The sequence below is a fragment of the Labrus bergylta genome, chromosome 16, assembly GCF_963930695.1.
Source record: "Labrus bergylta chromosome 16, fLabBer1.1, whole genome shotgun sequence".
Lineage (NCBI taxonomy): Eukaryota > Metazoa > Chordata > Actinopteri > Labriformes > Labridae > Labrus > Labrus bergylta.
In genome coordinates this window covers 25,673,905-25,687,671 of record NC_089210.1, presented here as the reverse complement: position 1 = coordinate 25,687,671, position 13,767 = coordinate 25,673,905, and the positions used below count along the sequence as shown (strand labels likewise).

Sequence of the window (13,767 nt, the reverse complement as noted above, 5' to 3'; positions counted from 1 at the left end):
CCGTTCAGTGATTAAACAAACAATCAGACAGTGAAATATCAGCAAACTGGAGAAAATGAGTACACCAAGCAGAAATGAGAGGGCCGTACGTTGCATATCATAAAGGGGTAATATTCTGTGGAGTTAGCCGAGTGTGAGATGAGAAGTATTCTGAGTGGGAAGGTGTTGGTGGGAGGGAGGAGCGGAGGTAGGCCCTGATGGTAAAGAGTGGCCAAAGAGTCTGCTGCCTCTCCACAGGGGGTTACATTGGATCATCAGGCTGAAGCGTGCAGCACCAGATACAATATTCATCAGCTACACTGCAATAGACTGTATGGAGAACCATCTTCTCTGCCAGTGTTGCCAGATCTCACAAGAGAAAGAAGCAACCAGAGTCTAAGGCAAGGAGGAGATCTTAACTATGCTAAGTATACAAGAGAGGCCACACTACTTTACAAACTTCTAATAAACTACAAAAAAGATTTCCAACAGGTCCCAGGACAAGAATTACAGTCAGACAGCTGCATCTTACATCGTACTAAATGGTAACACCCGTAGACCGCTAATAATAGGCTTACACTGCAATTGAGTTGTCACTCACTGTCTGTCACCTGTGTGCTTGTGTGTGTGTGTGTGTGTGTGTGTGTGTGTGTGTGTGTGTGTGTGTGTGTGTGTGTGTGTGTGTGTGTGTGTGTGTGGGGGGGGGGGGGGGGGGGGGAGGGGGGGCTGTAAGGAGGAATGGGAGGGGCAGGGGTAACCAGGGCTGCTCTGTTGGAGAGAGCTGGAAGACAAACAGAGGGGGTTCATACAGGGAGCAAGGCTAGCCCATAATAAGTAACTACACTTAAGAAACGCGCTTGACGATATTTGTTGGCGACCTCACAGAAAAACAAGCCCAGAGGTCGATGATAATAAGCAGGCTCGATAACACGGTCTCTACCCGAATGGCAATTGAACTATTGTTATTTTAGTGTGCTTCAAACATTCACGCCTGTGTCCGAAACCACACACTACTCACTACAGTATACTGCACACTATAAAAGGAAGTCACCATAGTGCTGTTTACACTATGAGTAAAGAAAGTGGACTCTTTGTGAAAAGTAGTCTACAACTGATTGTCGCTAACCACGCAATATTTACCATCATGCTTTGTTGCACAGAAGAAAATTGCAGATGGACGAAAGGAGCGTTACCGGGTGCGACAGTGTTGATGTCATTATTAGCATTTGAGTTGTGTCTGACGGTGATTTTTTTTATTTGTGCCAATGAGCTCACTATACTATAATCCTCCTTAGAACTCCCTACTAGGTAAGTAGTGTAGGGACATTGTTTTTTTAACAACTGTCTACTAACATTGTCTGTGTCACTTGCTAAAATTGTTTTGCCTAAATGATGTTAACCAACAACTTTTTTAATTACTTTTTCTGAAAAAAAAATAGATATTCTTATTACATGCTATCAAATCTCAGAACCCTTTGGCAATCATCTACTATCATTGATGCCTCTGGGAATGGATACAAATTTCTTCGCAATTCCAGTGAAGCAGGCAGTTTACTGTTAACGATCTTCCAGGCAGGACTTTCTCTTCAATGTGGCAACATGTCCATAATATTCTGGAGAAGCCCCCATTCACCTGTTGACTCTCAGTTCAACAATGGAATAGTACGTTTAACAGCAGCATCTCTCTGTCTCACTTCAGCGGTATGACCCTGGAAAAGAAATCAATTTTATTGTAATTTTCTTGCCAACTGGACTTCCGTTAACAACATCATGATGCTGATTTGTACAAAGTGAAAAAAATCACGCTTTGTCAGAGCCATCCTCAAATGGATCATAATAAAACTTTTTAAAATGTTTGCTGAAGGGAGGTGGGAACAATCACTTCTTATGCGTTTAAGTGTTTGATCTACGATGGATTGCTAGCTGCACTTCAATGTAGATATTTGTTTATGGAGACAAATGAATCTTCATCAGAATACTGCTGATTAGGGCCGGTATGTCATTAGAAAGGGTAATGTTCTGCTTGTTTTTTTTGCTGCCCACACCGACTGTTTTTCCTTCACATGCCAAAGCCTGCTGATACCTAATTAGCCATTACAACTCGGACTACAAATTCACATTTCCCATGCTGAAGATCCAGACCCCTGTGTATGTAGAATCTGTAGTGATGAGGGGGATGCAGACGGGGCACAGAGGGAATGCTATTTTCAAAATCATGCTGGTTTTCAAGATGACCAATCCTGCCTTTAAATAGAGGAGAGTCAGAAGTGACGCGAGACATTACTGAAATATGTGACTTCATGTGCGGATTATAAGGACATTGTTTTCTTAGTTACATATATTTACTGTTATATTGTTTCATACAGTCAATTATTCATGTTCTTGACAGTTGCCGTAAAGCTTCTTTTCTCGATTTCTATTTTGATCTTCTTATTATGTTATGCATCAGAACACTAAGGCAAAACCTTACATGACATGCCAGGCAATAAACCTGATTCTGTTTCTTTAGCACTAAAAAAAGTCGCTCTGTATATTTCTATATGTGTGTGTCCTTCCTGCAGTAAACCAGTCGAAGCAGGATGCTGTGCGGCACGCTCTTCAATCTGAGCACGGCACAGATCTATGGAGCTTAATGATGATATTTGTGAGTGCAGCCGGGGAGATATGATATCAGAAAGGCCACCCCTTTCATTAATATTCCATGCAGCACGTAAAGGGGATGGGAGATGATTTTCCCCTGAAGGAGGTGCTTCCTTTGCTAATCGTTAACATAAATATTTTTGAGTCTGTCTTTAAGACATGGCAGTCTGTGACTCTACTGCTTGTTCCCCCCGGGGACATATCATTGTTGACTATTCTCTGATTGCCTCGGGTGAAATGGACAGGAATACATTCAAATGAGATCCAACCTCTAGGCACTGGGGGATAAAAATGGCATAAATACCCATTAATAATGACTTTCAGCGGGAAACACATTCTGGGGACATTTCTGACACTCACAGATTAAATCAGTAATTTAAATTTTTACTGGAGCACATGCAAAGGTCTTTCTCTGTAAAACAGCTTAATGCTCTTTTTTAAGAAGAAGCAAAAGCTTACATATAAGGAGAACTCTGCACTCCTATCTCTTGCATTCATGGTAATCTGATATTATAATATCCTTGTTGATGTTCTCCATTAAGTGGCACTTTACTGGCTCCACTGATTAAACCCACACACTTGTTTCCCAGAGTAAATGCATGTCTTGTATTATTCAAAGGTAGCAATCCCAGTCTCGCTGTTAACATGTAAGAGTCTTGTTCAGGGCGGATTTGATACGATCAACAGAGATTTAAGCATGACAGCTGCAGATATCCATCCAGAACATACCAAATAGAAAAATGTGAGAGAGGAGTGCTCTTCTCTGAAGATCTCTGCAGCAGCTCCCTGCATGCTGTTAGTCTCACTGAGAGGAGTACGAGATGAGAGCTGGGCATGAGAGGGCCAGCAGCCTGAGGCATTAGGGCTTAAAGAGAGAGACCTCTCCTGAATACCTATTCATCACATCACCATTAGTGTGGCTGAAGCACTCAGCTCAGCTCCTAAAAAAGATAAGCAGGATCACTGCATTAGATCCCACAACATCATCTGATGTAAACAGCTGAGCCGCTTTCAAACCGCTTCTTTTCTCATCTAGCTACACGTCCACGAACTCAAAAGCGGAGTATTAGATAAACATGTGCAGACTCTAATCATCATGAGAGCAGGTTTTTATCAGAGCATGATGTTACCCCCACCACCCCCCACCCCCCCATATCTCCCAATCAAATGACACTCTACATCATTTTCTTCTCTCATCTTGTCTGTCATCACTTCGTCCTTTCTTCCTGCTGCCTCCTCTCGCCAAAGCGACAGGATGCACATGCCTTTGTCTTGTCATGGTCATGGCCGTATTGATTTAGGAACGTGATGCTAATTAAAGACAATCTGCAAGGAGTGTCAGTGCCAGTTGAGGGGGAAGAAATCATAGTGACAAGAGCAATGGGCCTCTAATTATTATTCTCCTTTTGGTTGGGATGGGAGAGAATAATCTCCCTCCAGGCACAGTCAGGAGACACTCTCTCAGTCTGCCATATTTTTATATTTCTTATTTTCCAGCGACTCCACTTTGTGTTGTCCTCTCTCACTCCTCCGTACTCACTTTTCAGCCATGTTGCCCCTCTCTACTCCACTGGGCACTAATTCAACATTCACATCATCTCACTTTGTACTCAGACACTGCCCACCAAGCCTGATCACAGCAGCGTCTTCACTTAACAGCATCTGTCTACAGTGTGAGTGTGTTGTTGAGTCTCTGTTTAAATGAAAACATTGTTCTGGTGTATTACTTCAAGTGAGGTTATGTGTTTGGTGCTTATTGTCTCTCTTTGAGCAGGATTCCAAAAAAAGACGACCAATCTGATTTTATGAAACTTGCACGGGAACGAAGTGTAGCACGGGAACATTTGAGTACATCCAGTTCTTCCTCACAAGCAAGCAAGAATTTATCAATATATTTCCATCGAAATACATCCAAACATACTGCTGATTGTATGGGTTATACCTACAGATAACTGTACTATTTGCCTAAACCGAGCTAAACCCTCTGAGTGTCCTTCTGGTTTGTAAGGCACGTTTAGCTAGAGTCTAAGCTTGACCTAATACTGAACCATAGTTTTTTCAGCATTTACATGCACAAATGCATAACCAGTGGCAATAATAGAACTTAGGAACCAGAGGCTCAAACAGACTTTTTAAAAGTATACAATAATTACATGATGTTCTTTGTGCCAGACTGGCTTTGAGGCGGAGGGTTATTTTAAAAAAGAAAGTGAAAAATGTCTTCGACTAAGAACTCTGTTGTTTCAGAAATGGTTTCTTTTTCATCAGTGAACAATCAAAAGGTTACAATGGGTAATGGAATCATGGCCCTGCTGCATGGACTTGGCTGGCTTTAAGAAAAGCTCTTTTTCGACTAATATGCTTATCTGAATTTGAGCCTTCTGATCTATGAAAAATTAATTCCAAAGTCAGCGCGTTTCATCATTTAACTGTAATTTTGTGTAATCCATCAAAGCCAGATCGCATTTCTTTCAGAGAATGTCTTCAATACTACAGATATTTCATTTAACTTTCTCTTTCATATGATACGCTGAGAGTTCCCAATTAGCAGCAGATGAACATATGATGGTCTATAGTTGTGATTTCCAACTTTTCCATGTTGTGTTGACATATGTCTGTGTGTGATTTTTTTAGATTTGGAAGAAAACCCAGGGGTTTAGAATCAGGCGGCATAATGTAATGTAAGCTGCTGTTCCTTCCACTGAGCATCTTGTTATCTCTCCTCTCCTACATGTAGTGTCTCTATCAAAGGACCTCTCTACCCTGCTCACCGTGGGGCTGCAGGGAGCAGCTCTGCCAGCCTGCTTGATATGCAGCAGTGTCTGGTGGCTGCTGGGCTCCCACGCCTCCCTGACTGGAGCCTTTAAGCCTTGGCGCAGTCGGAGAGAGAGCCTCCCTCATCAATGGCCCTACTGAGTGGCAGTGACAGTGCCACGCGGAAAACACATCGATTAAATGGTTCCTCTTGCCACCCGCCTCTGCTGCGCCGCATAGCTCTCATCCTTCATCCCCCAAAATGAAAGCTCTGCAATTGAGTTAGCTTTTAAAATGGGAGGCGATGCCGTCACACTCACACATGGTGGTGAGGAGGGGGTTTCTCTGGAATAAAGTTAGCGAGGATCATGTGAAATGGGAGCAGAAGGAGACAAAGTAGAGGAAGAGAAATAAAGCAGAAAGAGGTTGTAAGAGAGAGAGAGCGGCGTAGTGCAGTCTGAGTTCAACAAAGATTTACTCTGTCACTTTTTGATCACGTCTCCCTCAATGTCAATTGCCGCTACGGCTTCCAGCTCTGCAACAGGAATGTGAGCAGTTTGTAATTAACGCAGGCTTTCGAAGAGTACGCTATGCTTTGCATGAAAATCCTTCACTGAGAATCTGACATAAAACCAAACCTTTGTTAGAGAAAAAAAAAGATTTCCCAGGAGAGTGGTATGTTGTCCAGCCATGTGATCAGGCAGTGGGGGCAGAATCTATGTGTGGTGTTTGAGAATGCATAACACTCTCTGATACTGGATGTGTGTCTTCCGATAAAAGCGAAAGAGATGTGAAGAGCGCTGTTCAAGTAGCAGCTTGCCCAATCTGCTCAGTCTTATGAAAGCTTTTGTATCAGAGCAGGAAGAGGAGCTCTAGGCGCAACAGCCATATTTATATTCCAATCTTCTACACAGAAACCCACATTGCCAGGCTCATAAAAGATTCATCGAGCAGGGGAAAGCAAGGTCGTGCAGAAAACTGGTCAGAAGGTGCCTACCGCAAAGCAAAAAAAAAAGAGCAGATGGATGCAAAAAAAAGGGATTGGGTGAGTCCCATGGTGGCAGTTACTAAGGTTACATGTCTTGTTAGCGTTATTACTGGTGGCAGTGTGTCCAGCATGGACCACATGATCAAGCACCACTGTGCTCTAATTGGCAGCTGTCACTCATACTTTAACCCTTGACAGGCTAAACAGTCCGAGCCATTTTTGTTGGTGTCGATTCAAAGCGTTTGTTTGTCGTGGATCCCATGGCTGACATGTTTGTGAACTAGAGAGCAAAGGGTAGGCAGAAAGGGATACAAAAACAATGTGTGTGTGTGAAAGAGAGACTGCATGTGCGCGTGCATTTTTGGTCTGTGTTCAGGGTGTTGTCAGAGAAATGTCACTCTTGCTTATAGTCACAGACATAAACCTCTGGGAGTCCTGCACCCTCCAGCACACTCACACTGAGGCAAAGAGAGAACGTGGGGGAGAGAATGTGATATAGGGATGATATTCATCCCAGCAGTCAAGCTGATCCTTCCTCTCACTGTTGACAGCAAGAATACAAATCAAATCTTATAGATAGATGTGCAAAAATAATATTTTGAGAAAATGTTTTGTGTATTAATAGGTTCATGTCAAATCTGCTGGAGGAGAGTAATAAGGTCAATAAGGGACACTAGAGGCTAAAAGGACACATTTAAATGTACTTCTATCCTCCCAGCACATCTAAAAAAAAAAAAGGAATCAGGCCCTGTGTGTACAGCTGGCTGCTGGTAAGCTGCCAGGTTAACCATGTCTATTTAAACAAGAAGGATCTGTATTCAGTGCTCACTCCCAGAAGACCTCAGAGACCTTTCTAATGACGGTTGTGAGCTGCCCTGGAGTCAGCCAGCTCACTACATGGGAAGGCTAATGTTCATTTTAGGCCAGCCGGCCGCTGGGTTTCCAACGACGACAGAAAACAGTAACAGAGGTCATTTGGAGCCCACACAGCCCCCGAGCAGAAGTAGTGGTCCGTCTGTGGCTCCGGATGAATAAGTGGTCATTGAAAAATGGACTAAATACCAAGGTTACCGGACTTTCATAGTTGACTTTGAAGCAAGCATGTCAGCTGTCATCTGAAAAAAAAAAAAAAACTGCCGAAAATACTCAAATTCACAGGGTTCAAAGAATACAAGTCCCCTTCAAACAGACGTTTAACAGACCCATTTACTCAATTACATCAGAGCATAAAAATTAGAAAAAAAACATCATGGTCAGAATCTATTTTCTTTGTAAGCGTGTCAATCAGTGTTAGAAGCACTGCAATCAAAATCGGACTGTTTCAATGAACACGAGTACTATGATATTTTGATGATAACTTTCAGAGTTAGTTTTTCTAAATGATTTAATAATCCAGATTACAGTTTTGGGTTCTTCTTCTCTCAAATCAGGAAGATTGGCATTTCTTTATTTGTACTCAAACATCAAAACCTTATTCCAGCTAGAAAAGGTATGAAAGCATACTGACACACCCACCACCCGCCTCATCCTCGGGGGGGTTGGGTTGGGGGGGACACCAGTCTGACAGTCAGGCTGCTGACCTCACACGCTTTCTCTACCCGGCGTTCCATCTGTTAACCAATTACCACGCAGACCGCTGCCTGCCTCTGCGCTTCATCTGAGGCACTGCAGTAGTAAAATCAGTCACCCATTTTACCCCGGACCACTCTGTGAAAAAAAAGACAGCTCAGCACCATCATCACACACTAATATCACCCCTGTGTGAGTCATTTAGAACCGCATTTAGAAAAGTGACCCAGAAACAGGTACAGCTTCATCAATACCAAACCACGCACACAGTCCTCCTCGTTCAATTAAAAACACACATAACAACCACTCTTCTTTACAAATGGGCACACAATGAACATGCTAAAAAAATCTTGACGCATTGCCTTGATCAAACTCTAAAACAAAAAACACATTTTAAAAGTAAACTTTATACAAGCCCTTTAATGACCTTACCTAAAGATTTTAAGGACTACAATGCAGGTTTGGTCCTCAAAATGTCTCTATGTGTACACATTATTTTTCTCTACAAACACACCAAACACAAGCCTCTGATGATGAAGCAACGGGCTTCATGAAAGCACATCAAACATTAAGATGAGAGCGAACAGCGGACAGCACAAAGGCTCAACAGCTCTCCGAGCTCCAGCCCCCTTTCCTTAAGCAGCGTCTCTTTCATGAAATGAATCTCTTCACAGTGCTAAGTTTCTGAGTCACACAATGTGGTATCATTACCCAGCACTGATTCCAGCTCTCGCCCAATCAGTCATTACAAGAGCACATGCTATTCAATGTCTTCAAGCAGCAGCGACACATAATGCAACCTCATTATCTGCGGCTGATTGTGAAGCAGCACCTTTGTATATTAATGGGGAGTGCGTGGAGGTGGACTCTCCCACATAGTGCTAGACATGATTGTTGGCGACAGACAGGCGACGCAGAAATAAGGTGATGTGAGAATCTTATTTGGCGGAGCAGCAAACACATGAGAATCACACCCGGAATACACATCATATCACCATTTATTTGGAAATGAAGCTCAAACAATAACATCATGAATGTAATACTATACTCCTTAAACAGTATATGAGACGAGCACATATCCTATTGTAGCATAGCAAGGTGATTTTCCCAGTTCAGTGTGTGTCTGTGTGTCTCACTGGCAGATTTACGCCCCTGCTCCTGCAGCTTTTCATTTGTTTAATTCTCTAGGTGGAGGTTAGCCTGCTGCTTGGCAGAGCACACTCTGTCCAGTCCACACCTCCTACTGTCCTTCCTCTCTGAAAAGCTGAAAACGTAGACTCTAATCTCTGTTCCTCTCTGACTTTTACCCACCCTGCACAGTATCATCCCTCAATATCAATGAAAGCTTTTAACAGGTAGGCTCACCGAAGATAATAGCCGAGTAACAGATTTTATTTAAATTATTTTTACAAGCTTTTTGAAAAGCTTAAATGTTTTTTTTTCTGAAGATTGATGTGTTACAGGCTTTTGGCATTGTGACAATGGCAGGAATTTACCATAATTGGCCCGATTATACTTACGTCTGGGAGGGCTTTTATTGAGATAAAGCTCCTTTTCTAGTTGGACTGGCACCAGGAAAAGCGATTTCTTTTTTGGCCAAAGTGTCACTGCCAGGTCTGTGGACTGTTTAAAGCCATCTTGATTGGACATAAGCCGACTGAGCTGTTTGTCCTGCATGAGACTGATTGAGTTTAAGTCCGTCCTTGAAGTCTTGACGTATAGACTCGCTGCAGATAGCATTAGCATTAGGTTAGCTAGCTGCTTTACATCACTTTCACTCTGTTTGTTTGAATGTGGAATCAGTCTTGTGATTACTATCTGTCAGATTTGTTACTAATGCACATAAAGCTGTACGCTGTGTCAGTATAGCAGCAGAGGGCCTCTGCACAGTTCCACTCAGATCAATAAAACCATCTCAGCTCAGTGACACTTATATTACAGCACTAAAGTACTGTATAATTGGCTCAATGTAAATAAAGTAAATGTTGTGCCAAATGATGTTTTAAACAGCACTGTGATTTACAAGTGGTCTTACTTTTACAGTACTTTCCTTTAAGCTATAAATCGCCCCCGGCTGAGTGAGTGTCTGGTTCAATCATCACACCATTGTAGAATAAGGAAACACAACTTAACAAGGTCCTAAATGTTAGTCTGTTCTGACTGATTGTTTATCTCCATCCCTGTTGAAAGAAAGGATCAAGCAAATGACTGAAAAATCTAGACAATTGCTTACACAAGGTTTCTGTCTCCCTCTTTGTGAATGACAAGCAATTAGGTTTTTCTCCCTCACTGCACTCGCTGTTTGAGCAGAAAAACACCAAAGCAAGTGTTCATTCCACTCCCCATCACTCACAGCCAGGCTGGTGTTAGGATTCCTGAAGTCCAGACAGTTTAAACCAATACCTGTAGTCTCCTGGTGCTCTCCTGCTCCAGTGGGACCACAACAAACATGATGTGCCTCCAAACCTGAGAGTGAATCTTTAGAGCACATGAAAGAGGTTTTATTCTTGACAACTCAAAGTAGTAAACAAGGAAGCTTTTGTCTCCGTATACAATCTTAGCAACATTCCAAGTCAGGCTGCTGCGAACTTTTTAAACACACATTTCATGAAAAACAGATGTGTTTAGATGAAGTCATGATTATGTAACTAATTATCATCCATTCTGAACAACCACTGTTACAAATGTATCTGAGGTGGTTCAAGCAGTTTATGGAGGCAACGTGTCGCTGGTGTGTTAACTCTGTTCTGTATCAGAACAGAATTGGAGGCTGAATAACAATACTCCATCATCTGTTAGTATAACAAATAACAGTAACTAACTTCTGCCTCATTCTCTAACTCATCATCTGTCCTTTCTAATGTTGACTCCTACCCTTAATTAGTTAGATATGCTCTTAAACATCATACATTATTCAAACAACTGAGGATAATGTTATGAAACAACTCAATAGAAATGTATCAGAGAGGTCTTGTTTTTTGTGTCTTTATTTTGTTTATTCTGTTAACTGTTGTCAGACATATTCAAACGTTCCTTTTTCAGAATAAAAGGACATTTGCTAACACTGATTTTACTTTTCTATTGGTCCTGGTTTATCATACTGCAGCAAACATAGATATGATTTACTGCATGAAAGTTCTTGTCTGCATACAGAAGATGAAGCATCTTCTTTTTTTTTTCAAGACACATTAGGTTGCGTATCAGCATTTCTCTCTCTCTCCACCAAAATAACATCCAAAGCAAAGAAGCCCTTACAGAAGAACCCAGGATTTACTCATGGTGTGCGCATGTGATCACATGAGTATGTAGTAGTATGGAAACTTGTACTATACATGGGCTTCAAATTAAACATTATGGAAGTGTTCCAAAATGTTGTGTTTTTTTTTTTTTGTGAGGTAGTCCGGGCTTTTCAAACAATGCAAACAGCTGTGGCTCATTTGGTAGAGTAAGTTCTCTCTCAGCCGGAAGGTTGGGGGTTCAATCCCCAGCTCCTGCAGCAACATGTCCGATGTGTCATTGGGCAAGACTGTTAACGTTAATGTTAACGTTAACGTGTATGAATGGGATGAATTACTTTTGATGGTCACTTTTAGCAGCCTCTGCCATCAGTGTGTGAATGGGTAGATGTGATGTGCGTTGTAAAAGCACTTGAGTAGACTAAATAAGCACGATATAAGCTCAAGTCCATTTACCATCTGAAGAAGTTGCCTTTAACACGTATCCTGAATCTGCTAAACTGATCATTTCTTACATTTCTGGACATCCACCTTTTTAAGAGAACATTCTCTTATTTTGGAAAATACAGGAAACAAGGTTCAAACCTTATTAACTGACTTTTATCCTAAATGTATCAGTTATGTCTGGAGAGAAGATGAGTAGCCGTAACTATTGGCCATTAGAATAGTACTGTATCTTTTTAGAAGTTGTTAATATACTTTTCAGAAGTCACCCAGAAAAAAATAATTTCCATGGTTAGTTTTTTTCTGCTGAAATCCATTTCTCTTATGACCCTGCTCAGGTGAAAGTGGGGACCATTTCCTGTCCAGTATTCTGTGTAGTATAAATGTGTATCTTACATGCATTTCACACAAGTGCACAAACTCACACACAGAGACACGTGTGCTGGTGTCAGTGTGTTCAGTCATGCTTGGCTTGATGTCTGCACCTTAACAAGACATCTGTGCCAAGGTCAAGCAGGTGCCCATTTGTATCCCTAGCACTGGAGACCCATGGGCTTTATGGGTACTTAACAGACACATGCAGTGAGAACAAGTGCATCTGTCTCATTAAAGCCCTCTAAATATTTCATTCAGGCCCGAGCCGAGACTGTGACTGAAATATGTGGTATCATAACTACGCTCACAGGAAATGTTAGCCCCATTGCAGTAGAGGCGCGAGAATTCATCAATTCTTTATGTTTGCTGTGCAGTCTTTGAGAGTCGGGTGGCGTCATATTTTCTTTAAGACATTTAAATTTTTAATGTAAACACTTGCAACAAATTGTCCCCCAAGGGCAATTACAGCATGAACCCACTGAAGAATTTGCTAAGCTATGATAACGTGTCATCAGCTACATTTTCTCTGTCGTATTTGCAAGTGTTAAACAGTGACATCTATTTATTTTCATATCCTCAAGAACACCGATATTTATGTGCCAGTGTGGGACAGACAAGTTGTGTAATGCACAACTGAAGTACTGGATTGGATTTAAAAGTCAGCTTAGTTTGAGTGGTAATCAGTAGATATATTACATTTAGCAGAAATGAATGAATTCAATTAAAAGAGGCACAGCACGTCTTCATGGTGACATTTTGTTGTTCAATGGTGACTGTTAAACATAAGTCCCGGGAAGTCTTGCATCTTGTTTTATAGCACTCAAAATAACACCATCTGTGCTATGCATGTTATACTCTGACCTCCAACATGCAGGTGTAAAGTACCGCCTGTTCATCATCAGCGCCTCTACTGTTGAATGAAAACATACTGTAGCTTCTACTCCTGTTAAAGGTCAACTATACACCACCCCACTGCCCTGTGGACACAGCATAGAAACACTGACTTATGCTGGATAGAATGTCCATAATACAGCATGAGTGTCAATACTACACAAGCTGTTCCTGGGTCTTATATGTATGCAGAACTCGACTATATCTTTGAATATAACACTGTATATAGACAGCTGTATTTTTGGGTGATTGAATGAAATACATGATTTTAGTGCTTTATCAAACTGTATTAAAAAGAGGGCATGGAGATGAAAAAAAACGGAGGCCCATAAAAAGCCTTAATTCACAGGATACATACAATCAATAGAAATCATCACAACAGAGACTTTGTTCTCCACTCCCTGACATTTCTCATTTCTAATAGAGCTTTGACTGTTCGTGCAGATCCATTTTGTGGCATCTTACAGATTGTATTTAAAGTGTTGTGATCGTGAGGCCCTGTGGCCTGTCTGGTGGCCTTTCCCAAACGGTGACACTCAGCACCAACATGCGTTAGGCGCTGTCTCCGGTGCTAAATTGACTCAGACTGTTTCTACCCCAAGGCGCTGTCCGTGGTCCTGAATCTGATTCTGCATGGATCTAAAGGTGCCGTCAGACGCTGTCCAACACAGATCACATGGGAATACAATCCCAAACAACAGCCGAATTTATTTTTCTTTATCAACAGACTCGATACTTCCCAAGCTGTCTCCATATGCCTTGCTTATTCCAAGCACTGTCTGCTACTGACCAGCTGAACCCTCGAAGTTCAAATGCTCTTGCTTTGACTGAAAGCTTTTCTGGGTCGAATAATTTACCGTCCTTCACTTCAATTTACAACTGTCACATCAG

At 41.8% G+C, this 13,767-nt stretch overlaps 1 protein-coding gene across 1 annotated transcript in view; it reads right to left on the bottom strand.

Moving 5' to 3' along the window:
- The window catches only part of olfm2a (olfactomedin 2a), a 50,440-nt gene that overhangs the window by 35,683 nt on the left and 990 nt on the right, over positions 1 to 13,767 (bottom strand). The gene's annotated exons all lie outside the window — the stretch shown is intronic.